Genomic DNA, 14,574 nt, shown 5'->3' on the forward strand with positions numbered 1-14,574 from the left:
GCATAACCAACAAAGCGCGTGATGGTCTGTGATAACGGAAAAGGGTCGGCCATATAAGTATGGGCGGAACTTCGCAACCGCCCAAACTAGGGCCAGACACTCACGCTCAGTGATGGAATAGTTGCGCTCCGCGGGCGAGAGGAGCCTGCTGGCGTAAGCGATAACACGGTCGTGGCCACGCTGGCGTTGTGCCAGTACTGCGCCAATTCCGTGACCGCTGGCATCAGTACGGACTTCGGTAGGCGCAGAAGGATCGAAATGGGCCAGAACGGGAGGCGTTGTGAGAAGATCGATGAGAAGCGAGAATGCAGAGGCCTCGTTATCGCCCCACTGGAAAGGGGCGTCTTTTTTCAAAAGCTCGGTTAGTGGTCGTGCTATGGCCGCGAAATTTTGGACGAAACGGCGGAAGTACGAGCAAAGGCCGATGAAGCTGCGCACATCCTTGACACACTTCGGAACAGGGAAGTGCGTAACAGCATGGATCTTGCCTGGGTCCGGTTGCACTCCGTTCGCGTCAACGAGATGTCCAAGGACGGTAATCTGGCGACGGCCGAATTGGCACTTCGATGCGTTGAGTTGCAGACCGGCTCGCCGAAAAACGTCCAGGACTGCTGAGAGGCGCTCGAGGTGCGTAGCGAATGTTGGGGAGAATACTATAACGTCGTCCAAGTAGCACAGGCACGTGGACCATTTGAAACCGTGAAGAAGGGAGTCCATCATGCGTTCAAAAGTGGCAGGAGCGTTACATAGGCCGAACGGCATCACCTTGAATTGATAAAGACCGTCGGGTGTTACAAAGGCAGTCTTCTCGCGGTCGAGATCGTCCACGGCAATCTGCCAATAGCCGGAGCGAAGGTCAATGGAGGAGAAATAGCGAGCACCGTGGAGGCAGTCACGGGCGTCATCAATCCGAGGTAGGGGATACACGTCCTTTTTGGTAACCCTGTTAAGGTGCCGATAATCCACGCAAAAGCGCCATGAGCCATCCTTCTTTTTTACCAGCACAACCGGTGATGCCCATGGACTACATGATGGTTCAATAATGTTCTTGGCAAGCATTTTGCGAACTTCGGTGTGAATCACTTGACGCTCAGCCGGTGATACTCGATACGGGCGGCGATGAATAGGAGGGGCATCTCCGGTATTAATGCGATGTTTAACAGCTGTTGTTTGGGCCAAAGGACGATCGTTAAAGTCAAAAATATCTTGGTAGGAAATCAGAACGCGGTAGAGCGCACGAGCGTGCTCGGACGGCATGTCGGGTGCAATCATTTTCTGTAAGTTGGCGATGGTACAAGTTGCCGACTGCGATGGTAGAGGAGGATCGGTTGAATTGTCGTCTACTGAAATCGATGCTACAGAGTGATCCTCGAATGAGCAAAGTTGGGCCAGAGACATCCCGCGTGGCAGCACTTGTGTCGTCAGGGCAAAATTGACCACTGGCAGGCAGACGCAATTCGCCGTAATAGATAAAATAGTATGAGGTAGTGTGATCCCGTGTGTAAGGAGGACGTCTTGCATAGGAGCCGCGATGTAGTGACCGTCGGGCACTGGTGGGGATGACACGAAGTCAACGCAAGTCAGTGCCGAAGGTGGCAAGCGAACGAAGTCGACGGAACTGAGGCGAGGAAGGTGTTGTTCAGCGGGATCCAGAACAGGCAGGTCGAGGCGGAGAGTACTGGTGGAGCAATCGATGAGAGCAGAATGTGCGGAGAGGAAGTCGAGGCCGAGGATGATGTCGTGGGGACAGTGAGCGATGACTGTGAATAGCACGGTAGTGGAGCGATCGGCGAAGGAGACGCGGGCGGCACACATACCAATCACGGGGGCTGTTCCGCCATCGGCGACACGGACAACAGGCGTCGTGGCGGGCGTGATTATTTTCCTCAGTCGGTTACGAAGATCCGCGCTCATTACCGACAAATGCGCCCCAGTGTCTATGAGAGCTGATACAGGAACACCGTCGACTTGCACGTCAAGAAGGTTCAGATGAGTGGGCAACGTCAGGAGAGGATTTGGCGGCGTAGGGAGCAATGCAGCGTCACCTCGAGGCGCTGCATCGTCTAGTTTCCCGGCTGGGAGCGGCGTCCGAAGGGAGTCGGCGAATAGGAACGACGGGGCTGGGGGGAGCGAGATTGTCGTCGTTGGGGCGAAGGCGAACGAGAATAGGGGCGGGTCGGCGCAGGAGAATCGGTGGCGGCATTATCTGAGCGGGCAGCATAGGAACGAGAAAGGCCACCTGGGGGGCGAGAGTAGGCAGTATGGGTAGACTGGTTCAGGGAACTCCAGCGACTGCGGCAGTGCCGAGAAATGTGCCCAATTCGATGGCAGTGAAAACAAATGGGCTTGTCGTCTGCAGTGCGCCATTCAGAGGGGTTGCGGAAACGTGGTGGGTAAGAAGGTGCGGGACGGGGTGGAATCGAAGATGCCGGGTGGGGATCAGGGCGATGGGCCGAGCAGATGGTGTGAATACCCATGTTGGCGAACTCCTGGCGGACAACTGCCTGGATCAGGGAAACAGTGACTGCAGGTGCATTGGAGGGGCTGGAGTCGAACGCAGCTGGATAGGCGGCCTCGATCTCACGCCGGACAATCCTGGTAACATCGCCAGTGTTGTTGGGACGAGGAACGTCGGCACAGGAAGATGTCGAAGGGGTGTTGGGCAAACGGGCAAACTGTTGGTCGATACGTCGGCTTTTAGCGAATTCCAGGCGGCGGAACTCTTTGATAACTGCATCCACCGTGGCGACGTTGTTAAATACGAGCAAGTTGAAGGCGTCATCGGCAATGCCTTTGAGGATGTGGGAGACCTTGTCGGACTCAGTCATGTGTGCGTCAACTTTGCGGCATAGAGCCAAGACGTCCTGAATGTACGTGACGTAGGGCTCCGTTGACGTCTGCACACGACCGGAAAGCGCCTTCTGCGCGGCAAGTTGGTGACCGTAGGGGTTGCCGAACAAGTCTCGAAGCTTTTGCTTAAGCGAATCCCAACTGGTCAGCTCATCTTCGTGCGTCCGATACCAAACTCGAGGTTTGCCACCGAGGTAAAAGACGACGTTGGCGAGCATGATAGTTGGCTCCCACCGGTTATTGCGGCTGACGTGTTCGTAAAGGCTGATCCAGTCCTCGACGTCTTCCCCATCTTTTGCCGAGAATACGCCAGGATCACGGGGAGCGGAGAGGGTGATGTAGGTCGTCGAAGTGGCAGCAGGTGTCGGAGCCGGTGGAGTCGGGTTGGCGTCGCCGGGAGCCATGAAGGTAGGCTCGACGTACCGTCCACTGCGAAGCTCCGTGACGAGGTACAGGGAACGTCCACCTCCACCAAATATGTTACGTAGGAAGACACCGACGAGAAGCTATTTACAAGTATATTTACAAGGCAATACGCCGCAGTTGACCAAGAGGCAACAGCCCGCGCTAGCTTCCAATCGTCGTCTTCGTCTTCTTCCTGCTCGGCTCTTCGTCAATGGGAATACTACCCCGTAGCAATATGATAGACATATCTCAAGGCATAAAGTAAAATCTTTCGACAAAAGCACATTGCAGCTCTTGGTCAGCAGCCGCCAAGAATATGTCCCCATTACAGGGGCGACGCAAGATTCACATCCCTTCGTATTGAGCGTACAGACTGTCGTTCAAAGAAATGGAGTAGAGTTTACATAAAAAACGCAAGAAAATCGTGAAGTTTAGAGAAATGCCCACTACTGCACTGTTATGGCCAATACATGGCCTTGCGGAGGCATGCATTTTTGTTGAGGCAAAGAATAAAGCGGATATTCAGCATCTACTGAGGAGGCGTACTCGATCGAGGCATTCCTCTACAATATGTTAATCACATCTTTTGAACTTTCTGTCGGGAACGCGTCATCCAACTTCACCGTTTTCAGGTGCTCCAAAAGAAACCGACTCAATAAAAAAATTAAATTATGGGTTTAACGCGCCAAAACCACGATCTCATTATGAGGCACGCCGTAGTGGGGGACTCCGGAGAGAGAGAGAGAGAACATTTATTTGTCATGAGATTGGGCGACTTCCTCGCAGGGTGGAGTCCTTAGTTCAGGGCCCCATTGGCTCGTGCCACTCCGCGTGCCCGCCGGATCAGCCGTCGCTGCTCTTGCTGGTCTGAGCTGCTCAGCGCAATCTCCCAGGAGGAAGGTGAAGGAATAGGGGAGTAGCCCGGAGGGTGTGAGCACTCCCAGGCGCAATGATATACTGTAGGCTTTGCTCCACAATAGGGACAGTATGAGGGATATTGTGTGGGGTGGAAGAGGTGAAGATAAGAGCATGGAAATGAATTCGAAGCTGTCGCCACGCGAGATCTTCTCGAATAAGGGAATTGTGTTGTGGAGGGAAGTGCCTCCTGGTATCTCTGTAATATTGTAGACTTTCAGTGTAGTTCAGTGGTCCTGTCGGTGCGTCGTCTTGGTTGGACAGCACTTCCAATGGCTCCTGGTTAGCGAGCTCTCGGGCAAAATCTATGTAGACGGGTGCTCTCACATTTCGCCCCCATCTAAACGCGGCCGCCATTGTCGTGATTTGATGCCACAACCTCGCGCTTAGCAGCCCAACAATACAGCCTCTAAGAAACACGGCGGATAAACTGAATTAATACTTCATGTTAAAATAGCGCCTTTCGCTTACAAAGACGCCGAACACGAGCGGAAGAAGGAAAAGGAAACAGCGCGTTGCAACACAATTCTAGTCAGCGGTTCATAACTAAGAATGATCAATCGCGGATGGAAATTGCGTTTCTATGCGCTGTTTTCTTTATTCGCTTGCCCAGCTATATATAAAGCAAGCTTACAGAAACAAAATCGTTGCAAGTTGAATTCTGTCTGCCTGCTTCTCTCGTTATTTTTTTATCCTAGTTAATGCACTGTTTAAACCAGGATGCTTGACCAACAAGCCCAAAATTGAACTCTGGGAAACATATGGGTTCAGCCCTCGCTCTGATCTTCCCTACTCCCGCCTCCTAAGTCTTTATTTCCACGTCGCGCTTACATTAGCCCCCTAAATTTGTCGTTCGTGTGGCTGTGCCAGGATGTACTTACTAAATCTCTCGGTGCCCTGCTCAGTATCGAAGCGTGCTGGACAGCTGAGGTTCTGAAACTTCTCCATGGTCACATTGTTTAATAGGCGTCCACCATGGGCTGCATTCTGGGATGATTACTTTCGGTGGTACTATCACCTTCGCGTGACGGAGTGCTCAACCAGCCAATCCGCTTTCAACTTATGATAAAAACAGAAAGACACAGACACGAATCATTTTACATTTAGATACATATCAAAAACGTATCAGTGTCTGTGCATGCCTACATATTATTCGCATACTGCATAGTAGACACACACACACACACACACACACACACACACACACACACACACACATATATATATATATATATATATATATATATATATATATATATATATATATATATATATCAGCTGCTTACACGTCCGTATTTTATCTCATGCAGACGTATTCATACAACACACGAAGATATTTATATACACACACACATACCGCATGCGCTCATATAGTTACACACACCAAAGAGATCCAATGTAAATGGATAAAAACCGTAGCAAACTTTACTGCTTATCGTATTTTAATTCAGAAATGATTGTTACATTTCTTATGTTATCTTTGAAAATATTTATAGCGGTAATGAAATGCAATTTTTCTTCGAATATATTTGATACATAAGGTGCCTGAGACGCGATTTTCTGTCTTCCGTATTCCGCCGGTATTGTGGGAGTGTGTTGTTCTGAAAATATTAAGCAATAGCTTGGAGTTATTTCATCTTTTTTTACAGTTTGCTTTTGTATGGTAATTGCAATAGCTTGAAAAATATTATTCATAATGCAAAAAAAAAGGGAGAAGGCGTGCAGACACGTACACGACAGAGGAGAAGCGAACACGAACGTCGACTATCAACTGAAGGAAGCACTGAGGCGAAAAAATAAGAAAGATGATACAAAACTCATCTGCACATGTTCTAGAATGGTAGCACCACTTCTCAAACGGGTACGCGTGTCGACTGACACGTGGTGCTACCATTCTAGAGCACGCGCAGATGAGTTTCGTGCCTTCTTTCTTTTTTCGCACTGCCACACCGACGTTAGATTACAATCTAACCTCGGTGCGCCAGTGTACGGCGCGGTGCCATCTGCGGATGCGGTTTCGCGCATTATCATGAGCAGTCGTGCAGTTTACGTAGGAGACATGAGCACGTCGACAGTGCCGATACAAACTGGTGCGACGACACACCACGCATGCAAATCACCACCACACAGACACACCGACTACATGCATCGGCTCTGTGAGTGGCTATAGACGAACTGACAAGCAAGCAAGCACCCGCCAGCGATTAAGCGATAAATTTTAAATACTCAGTAGCGATAGAGCAAGCTACGCCGTTTGGTTGCATGCCCACGAAGAATGGTGACGGCTGAACGTCACAAAAGCACTCACACGAGGCCAAGAACACACACCCATAGCAAGGAAGCGCGCCATATAGGAAGGCAGGCTCACGGGCAGACAGTGGATTAGTGATTCGTGTACGAACACCTTTCTGAAACAACGCAGAATTCAAGTTAATTCAAGCTTACCGTGCAATCCTTTGACAGGAGCTGGAGAATCCGAAATGCTGCGCGGTCGGACCTTGCAGCAGCAGCAAAAAAAAAGAAAAAAAACCGCCAGAAATGATGAAACCCGTACCGAATCCGCCACTGCTCGCCCATCCGAAACCACCACAGAAAGTAGGCCTGTGTGCGCCTGCCCGTGTTCTGCCGCGTAGTGGCGTCGTCGCGCAAGTTCTGAGCAAAAAGTTAGTTCTTTTGAAGTTTTAATGCCGCATTAGCGACACGGATATAGGATGCGCTTTCTGGCAATCGCGGACAACTACGGCAATCACCACATCAGCCACACTAAACATAACTGCTTTTCATACCCCAAGATACGATAAGATTCCATTGTGAAACGGCTTTTAGCTGTTGAAGCCCGTTCGGCTGTGGTACCGTAGGATGTTCTCGTAATTTTGCGTGTTTTTAAACAGTGTGCGTGATAGTCGCAAGATGCAGCTCCGTAGACTGTGCCGTCACGATCGCTTAGTAAACGTCTCAGATCCAGGCTACCTAAGTCCAGTCGTAAATTCTCTGTGTCTTGTTGTTCTCGACATATCCGCAGTCGTCCAACGATGTAATGACGCAGTGGGTCTTTAGAGTTGAGATAGGACTTGCAACCCCCCTGGGTAAGGCCCTTATCTTTACGACCCTTCTATTCTTTTTTGAAAGTATAATTTTTGAAGAAATACCTGAGTGCATGAATAGCTTGTGCGATAGTTCCATTTGTGCGTGTTCCGTTGTGCTTGGCGTGCGCATATCACAACAGCCTCAGGATAGATCCCCATTGCACTTTATGGAAGATAATCATACATACGGTATGCATGCTTTGCGCATTTTATACCACAGCGCAGACTTTTCAATAAAGATTAAACAAAATTGGTCACTGTAGTACATTCCTTTATTGCGTCCGTCATCCTATGTTTATTTAATTGGTGATGTCTGTAATGAACGTTACATTACTTACTTTACACCATGAATACCGCAGGCATTGGGATAGAATTTCTATTTCTTGTGAGCAGATATTTCCAGTGCTAAAAATTGATGAGTGTACTTATTTCCTAGATGTCAAAGTTATTCAGGTGTGTATTTGCTGTTATCTTAGTAATTTTATTTGTTCTTTACCAGAAATATTGTCCGTGAGGACGCTGCAGGAATTTATTTAAATGAGTAAACTAAAATGTTGAAATGCGATTAAACGTTTAGTTGACGTCAATGAAAGACAATCTCTTGGGCGAGTTTGAGGTAAGAAGGGGGCGAACCAACGGTATAATTTATTGCGAGGGCTTCGCTGGATTGACAACGTTTGATCGACGCCAACTAGAGGTTGAACCGTATTCAAACTTCTTGTGCTTATTTGTCTTTCTTAACATACTCATAATTACATAACAGCTATCGCCATGATCACCACAACCATAATCATTGCCATTGCTAGAATCTTCACCCCACTCAGCATCAGAATTGTCATCATCATCTTGATCACTTATGAAGGGGCACATAAAACTCAAGTTGCCGTCCAATAGGATAATTGAAGAATGGTACATAGGCAGTAGGCCCAGTGGCACTTGTATTTAGACTGTGATATGTCGGAAGTTTTCAAAAAGACTAGAAACAGTATTGAGAAACAACGTACCCGATACGGAAAAGGGGTGGTAACTGGCCAAGGAAGACAATGCCTTCTACAAATGAAAGTCATATACGGCCTAAAGGTTTGCCTATTACGCTACTTGACTACCACAAACTGGTTCTAATTTCATCTCTACGTAATTTTTTCATGGAGCCCTGAATCACGACGGAGTTATGACAAGCGAAAAGTGGCTGTACTTGTAAGGAATTCTTCGTATTAAAAGAAAACAACTGAAAAATTGTCACGAACAAGCAGGTAGTATAACTAAAGGGGATTATTTTCCCAGAAAAGAGCCATGAATGCAGGGATTGCAAGAGGTATACATTTAAGCGAAAACAGCTTTGCTAGAAAAAAAATGTAAATGCATGTATTGTAGAAACTTTACAGCAAAAGAGTTCAAAATAGCTAATACATGAAGAAATAGGCAACAAACTCATTGAATAACTTAAAGAATTTAACTGAAACGAAGTAATAAAAGTTCGGTGGTGATTAAACACTTAGTTGAATTCGATAAGAGACAGAGTCTTCCTGAGTGAGTTGGAGGTAAGATGGGAACGGAGTATACGCGCGGCATTCCATCACGTCACTCCTCGCGTGAGGGCAGTAAGAGCAGTGTCGGACTCGTACATTTTTAGGCTGCACTATTTTCGAGAGTAGTTCGCACTTGGGCGTATGATGAAAGGTTAATGATTTTGTGTTATATACATGGTTTTGCATACGAAATCTCAATTTTATTTTGAGGCATGTCATTGTGGGGGATGGGGAGGAAGGCGTCGCCCCGAATGAGCTACGCACATTCGCGAAGCTCGCGTGCTATTCTGCAGAGAGGTTATGTCTCTTTCTCTCCATGAGGTAATGGTAGAAGCAACAGGCTTTATGCTGGAGGCCGTCTGCTCGAACCCAGCGTCACACAATCGGGCCATTTTATCGATTTATTTATACATATTATCGCGCCCTTTTCTGCATCGAGCCACGATGGTGACGATAAAGATAGTCTGTTCGAGTGTGAGCGCAGGCTAAATTGAAGAAGGCTCCTTTGATCAGGATCAATACTCATGATCAGCATGATCAGGGCTCCTTTGAGGAGCCCTACATTTAGCCGAGTGAAACATTCCTCTTTTGAGACGCCTGTACACCACGGAAGCCACCGCCTGCACGGTCTAAGCACAGAATTTGGTCTCCTTTGTTGAAAGACCAGCCCTGTCAACAACCATCCCTGCTCAAGAAATGGCATTGGCAAGCCCAATATCAAAGAGAGTTCACAACTTTCGCCTACCCGCGAGTTTTCATGGCGGTGCGCATGAACTCGTAGCAGCGTAGAACGCGTAGCCAACTTCATTCACTGTTGTCCAACCTGTCTTTCGCCCTGAAAGAGTGCGTAAGAACATAGTTCGTGAAACGCGAGGTAAGATTGCGAAACTAGGACGAGCTTTGCGTCGGTTACTTGAGACCTTCGGAAATGCGAATCGACTTTCGCGTAGAACGCATATCGCGTGTCCAAAAGCCAAATGAGAGTGTCGTGATGTTTGCCGAAGACCTGGCACGTTAGTTTCACCGCGCAGGCCCTAACATGGCAGAGACAATAAAGGTGAGTGACTTCACGTGTGGCGTCAAAGAAAAGCTCTTTGTTATTCCTGTGCGCAACTTAGCGACAACCGTGGACGAATTTATTAGCGAGTACCCGGCAATCGAGCCTGTGCTGCAGCAACGTAACCAGCAATGTTACCGGCATGCTGTAGGAGTGTCTGCAGGAGCCACGGTACTGGCGGCCCCCAACAAAAATCATCTACGTCAATTGATAACACAGATTGTGCGTGAGGAGACTGCAAAACAAATCGCGGCATCGAAGGAGTTCACAGTCAGTTCTATATAATAAATGGTCACGGCCTATGATGAAACACAACTGTATTTACGTTATTTACAGTAATTAGATCAAATGCATTTCATGACGGACGCTGCAGTGCCTTTTCTTCTACTTTTTCGTCTTCTCCGTGCGTCTGCGCTCTCGCGTGCCGTGCAGTTGGCTTCTTTTTCTCTAGCTCTTCGAAGAAAGGTAAATATTCAATAAGCTCCATCACTGCAGTCATGCTCTAAGAACTCCGACAGGTCTTCGCATCTCTTAAACCATGCCACGAGCCATGCTTCGAGCCAAGGGCATAAAGCTATACTGACGCTGTCCGTCGTCCGCTGTCATGCAATACCGACGGCACAGTACAGCCAGCGCCCGCCTGTGACATCCATGGCTCAACCACCAACGAGAGCCTTCTTGGTGATACCAACAGCTTCGCAGGACGGATATATGGCGCACCACCGACTTCCTACTGTTGTGCTACAGTTGTGGAGAACTCGGGCATATTTTTTCGCTTCTGCCCTCATCATCAAGCTGGCTGCGAAAGAAGTCCACTTGCAGCTACACGCCGTAAGCTTGATGAAAGCCGTGGCCGTTTTGGTGGCTGCCTTATTGGACGGCAAGTAATCCCGTATAAAAATGTTTTGACAACCCCATTTTGGCCGGCTTTCTGTATTTTATTCCTATTATGCAGATCCAATCTAATATATGGTCGCGGTCGCAGCCTTGAGCACGTTTTTCATCGCAGAAACGCCGCGGTATTGTTAACGTGATGAGAGGGAGGTCCATGGAGCGGAAGCTGAAAGCAGCTACTTCCTGGTGGAGTTTGCTAGTAATCGAATTGCCGAAAAGCGCCCGGTATTGCCGAAAACGCAGTAGATGGACGACCTACCTGAGCAGAACGCCGACAGAATTCTGAGTGCCGACTTCCCTGTAATCGTTCATGGGCACGAGGTGATGGCCTTAGTTGAGACTGGTGCCGACTTTCCTATAATGAGCAGACAGACATAAGACGGTTAAAACGCAATGAAGCGGCCCTTCCATAAGAAATTCCATAGGTCAGCCGATGACGCCTACACGCAAATGTAAAGCAAGATTGAAGACTTAGAGTGTTGCTTTTGTCACTACTTCTGTCATTTTACCACCCCCAATGCAGCAAACCAGTCATGCTACGCATGGACTTCTTGCGGTAATATGGCGCCTTGGTTAACATACATGACGGTGTGGTGATTTTTTTCACTAGTAGAGACACGACGACCCATGGTGCTGAACCGTTACCCATATCGTACGGGCCGCCAAGACCAGTGCTGGGCAGTATCACAGATACAGGTATCTTAGATATTTTTGGTATCTTGTATCTGTACATGATACGTTTGGCAAGATGTGTATCGGCTTCTGTATTTACGATTTAAAAAAGAATGTATCGTGTATCTTAAGATACAAGGTCGAAAAAGTAATGAAGTGGTGCGAATTCACGAAGGACTGAAGCAAGGATGTCCTCTCTCTCTATTGTTATTCCCGCTTTATGTTAAGGGCACAGAAAGACAACTGGAAACAAGCGAAATAGGGTTTGATGCGAACGAGATAGTGCTAATAGTGGACAACAAAATACATTTAGAGAGACTTGTGGATATATGTGGCAACGAAGTGACAAATCCAGACCTCAATTTTAGCACAGAGAAATCAGGAATTAATATGGTAAATTAGGAGACGAGTAATTACGTGGTGTCAATTCAACATTATCCTTCCCATAGTCAAGCCATGTAAATACGTTGGCGTGTACATAAACGAAGGAAGGGCTCACGCAAGCACGCACCAAGAGACTCTGAAAACAAAGGGAGAGCGAAATGCTGCAATAATGAAACACAGAGTACTGTGAGGTCACAATAAGTATGAGGTGGTGTGTGGAATGTCGAAAGAAGTAGTGGTGCCTGCGCTAACGTTCGCAAATTCCATTATATGGTTAAAACCGGATATCTTGTAGGGGTCGGAAGTTGACTAACGATCGGCAGGCCGGCTGACTTTGGGAGCCCACGCTAAAACCACAATTGAAGGAGAGCAGGGTGACATGGGTTAGCCCTCTCTTTAAGTCAGAGAAGTACACAGCAAAATTAGTGTTGAAGAAAGACTTAGGAACATGGTTGAAAATAAACGGACAGCTAAAGTGCACAGTACCCTGTACTTAAAAAGTCTGAACGCAGAATAAAGGAAGTGTTCAGGAAAGTTGGCAAACAAGTAATTAAATTATGGTGTTCTACGTGCCAAAACCACGCTTTGATTATGAGGGATGCCGTAGTGGGGGACTCCGGATCACATCGGTTTCTTTGCCGTGCACCTAATTCTAAGTACACGGGTGTTTTCGCATTTCGCCCCATCGAAATGCGGCCGCCGTGGCGGGGATTCGATCCCGCGACTTCGTGCTTAGCAGTCCAACACTTTAGCCACTTAGGAAATACAGCGTGTCGGCAACCAAGTGCAGGGTAACTGAAACTGTAAACAGACAACCAGAAGTCATCAGAAAGAAAGTGAGAGAAACATGGACACTTAATTCTATGCAAACAACCGAAACAAAAAGGACGTTGAAGATTCAAAATAATGAGAAAAAATGAGAGAAATCTGTGCCATGACACTAACGAGAGAACCTTGCTATTTTAGGTTAGAGCCGGTTGCCTAACGACCAAAACACACCGGAGCAAATATTCAGAACTAGATGAGGCATGTGTATGCAGTAGCCAAAATCCAGAGACCACTCAGCACATCCTAACGGAATGCGAAGGGATTCACTCTGTGAGAACCGTAGCTAACGCCCACCTTCGAGGAGCACTTGGGTGAACGCAAGTGGACACAAGTGGACGCAAGTGCCAACTGACCAACAGTCGACATAAGTAAGAGACATTTAGAGTATTGGTGGAAAAAAAAAAAGGAGCGCCGAGTGGAATGGGAATTTTTTTCCTCCAGAAAACCGGGATATGTATAGGGTCTTGTATCACTCCATTGTTGAGTGATTTATTTTTGGCCTGCCTAGACGAGAACGTCATGTTACGGCTGGGCAAAACAAAAATGGAAAAAGTCTTTTGTTATGTGGATAATTTTGTTATTCTGTTTAATGTTGAGGACAGCTGTGTGGAGGCCTCGGTTCGTCAGACGTTGGTACTGTTAAAAGAATGCTTAGCTCCGCTTTCACTCACACATGGGCGTCCGGAGTATGGGTCCCTTAGGTATTTAGATTTTAAATTATCTTTTGCCCGGCAACATATATGTTGAATATATGAGCTACGTGGCAATAAACCTCTATTATCCTATGCATTCGCCCACTCAAAAATGATTAAGAAAGGCATCGTTCATGCTTACTTGCACAATGCGCTAACAAAATCCTGTTATCATTTGACAGAACCTAGTTTCAATTCGCAGATCGCTCGTTTGAGGGCGGCAGGGTTCCCTAGCAACCTTCTTGTCTCAGTCTCGGAGAAATTGCGCAGTAGGTTAAGCACTGATCTTCACAGCATTTAGCCTCAGGAACATGATCGACGAAACAAAACAGCTGTTATCCCATGCTATCATGGGATCTCTCACAAACTTAAAAAACTAGGACAAAAAGAAGGTATCGAAGTTGTTTTCTATGCGCCTAAAAAACCTGCAGAGCTTCGCGTTAGAACTAATCCTGTTGCTAAGGTGCGTAGGTCTTGCACTATCAATCGCAGAAAACAGTATACAGGTTGTTCGAAAGGTGTAGTGTACAAGATAGCCCGGAAATGCGGTCGGTCTTAAATAGGAAATACAGGTAGACGTCTAAATGTTAGATTACAAGAACATAGCAACAAAGTGCGCAAGGGCGGGAAGGGTTTCTAGGTGGCCATTGCGCACAATGCGGCTGTATTCTGGTGTTTGAAAAAACGAGTGTCTTAGGTAGGCATCCTAATGAAAACACTAGACGTATCATTGAATCAATAGTGATGGCTGAAGGTGACTCGGTTAGTGAGCTGGCGGTTGCATTAACAGATAAAAAACTTACTTTTCTGAGGTCGCACATGTGCGCACGTTCATCTTAAGGAGGCGGTCATGGTTCCTTTGAATTTTTAATGCTTACTTATGGCGGTATTGTGCTTTGTGGGGGGGGGCGCTTTTGTCTTGGGAAAAATGCCTGTTACTCAAAATAAGAATAACTTGGAAGTCAGCGCTTGTAATCGTTCTTTTGGTCCCTCTGTCTATGTACGCGCTCTAAGTGATCTTTGTGATGGAATAGCCACTAGCCCGTACCCAAACCTTGCTTCGTTTTTCGTGGTCAGCGTTCCCCTTTCTACATCAACCATATAGTATGCATCGACAAATTTACATTTGTATGATGAATTCCACATGATACACATTCCCGCGTAGGGTCTTGCCACCAAAGTGGCGCTAGGTATGGCGAAGTTTGCTCTTTCTAAACGACAATGAAATTGCCCGTGAGACAGGATAATTGGGCTGAGATATT

This window comes from Dermacentor albipictus, chromosome 6 (genome assembly GCF_038994185.2).
Source record: "Dermacentor albipictus isolate Rhodes 1998 colony chromosome 6, USDA_Dalb.pri_finalv2, whole genome shotgun sequence".
Taxonomy (NCBI): domain Eukaryota; kingdom Metazoa; phylum Arthropoda; class Arachnida; order Ixodida; family Ixodidae; genus Dermacentor; species Dermacentor albipictus.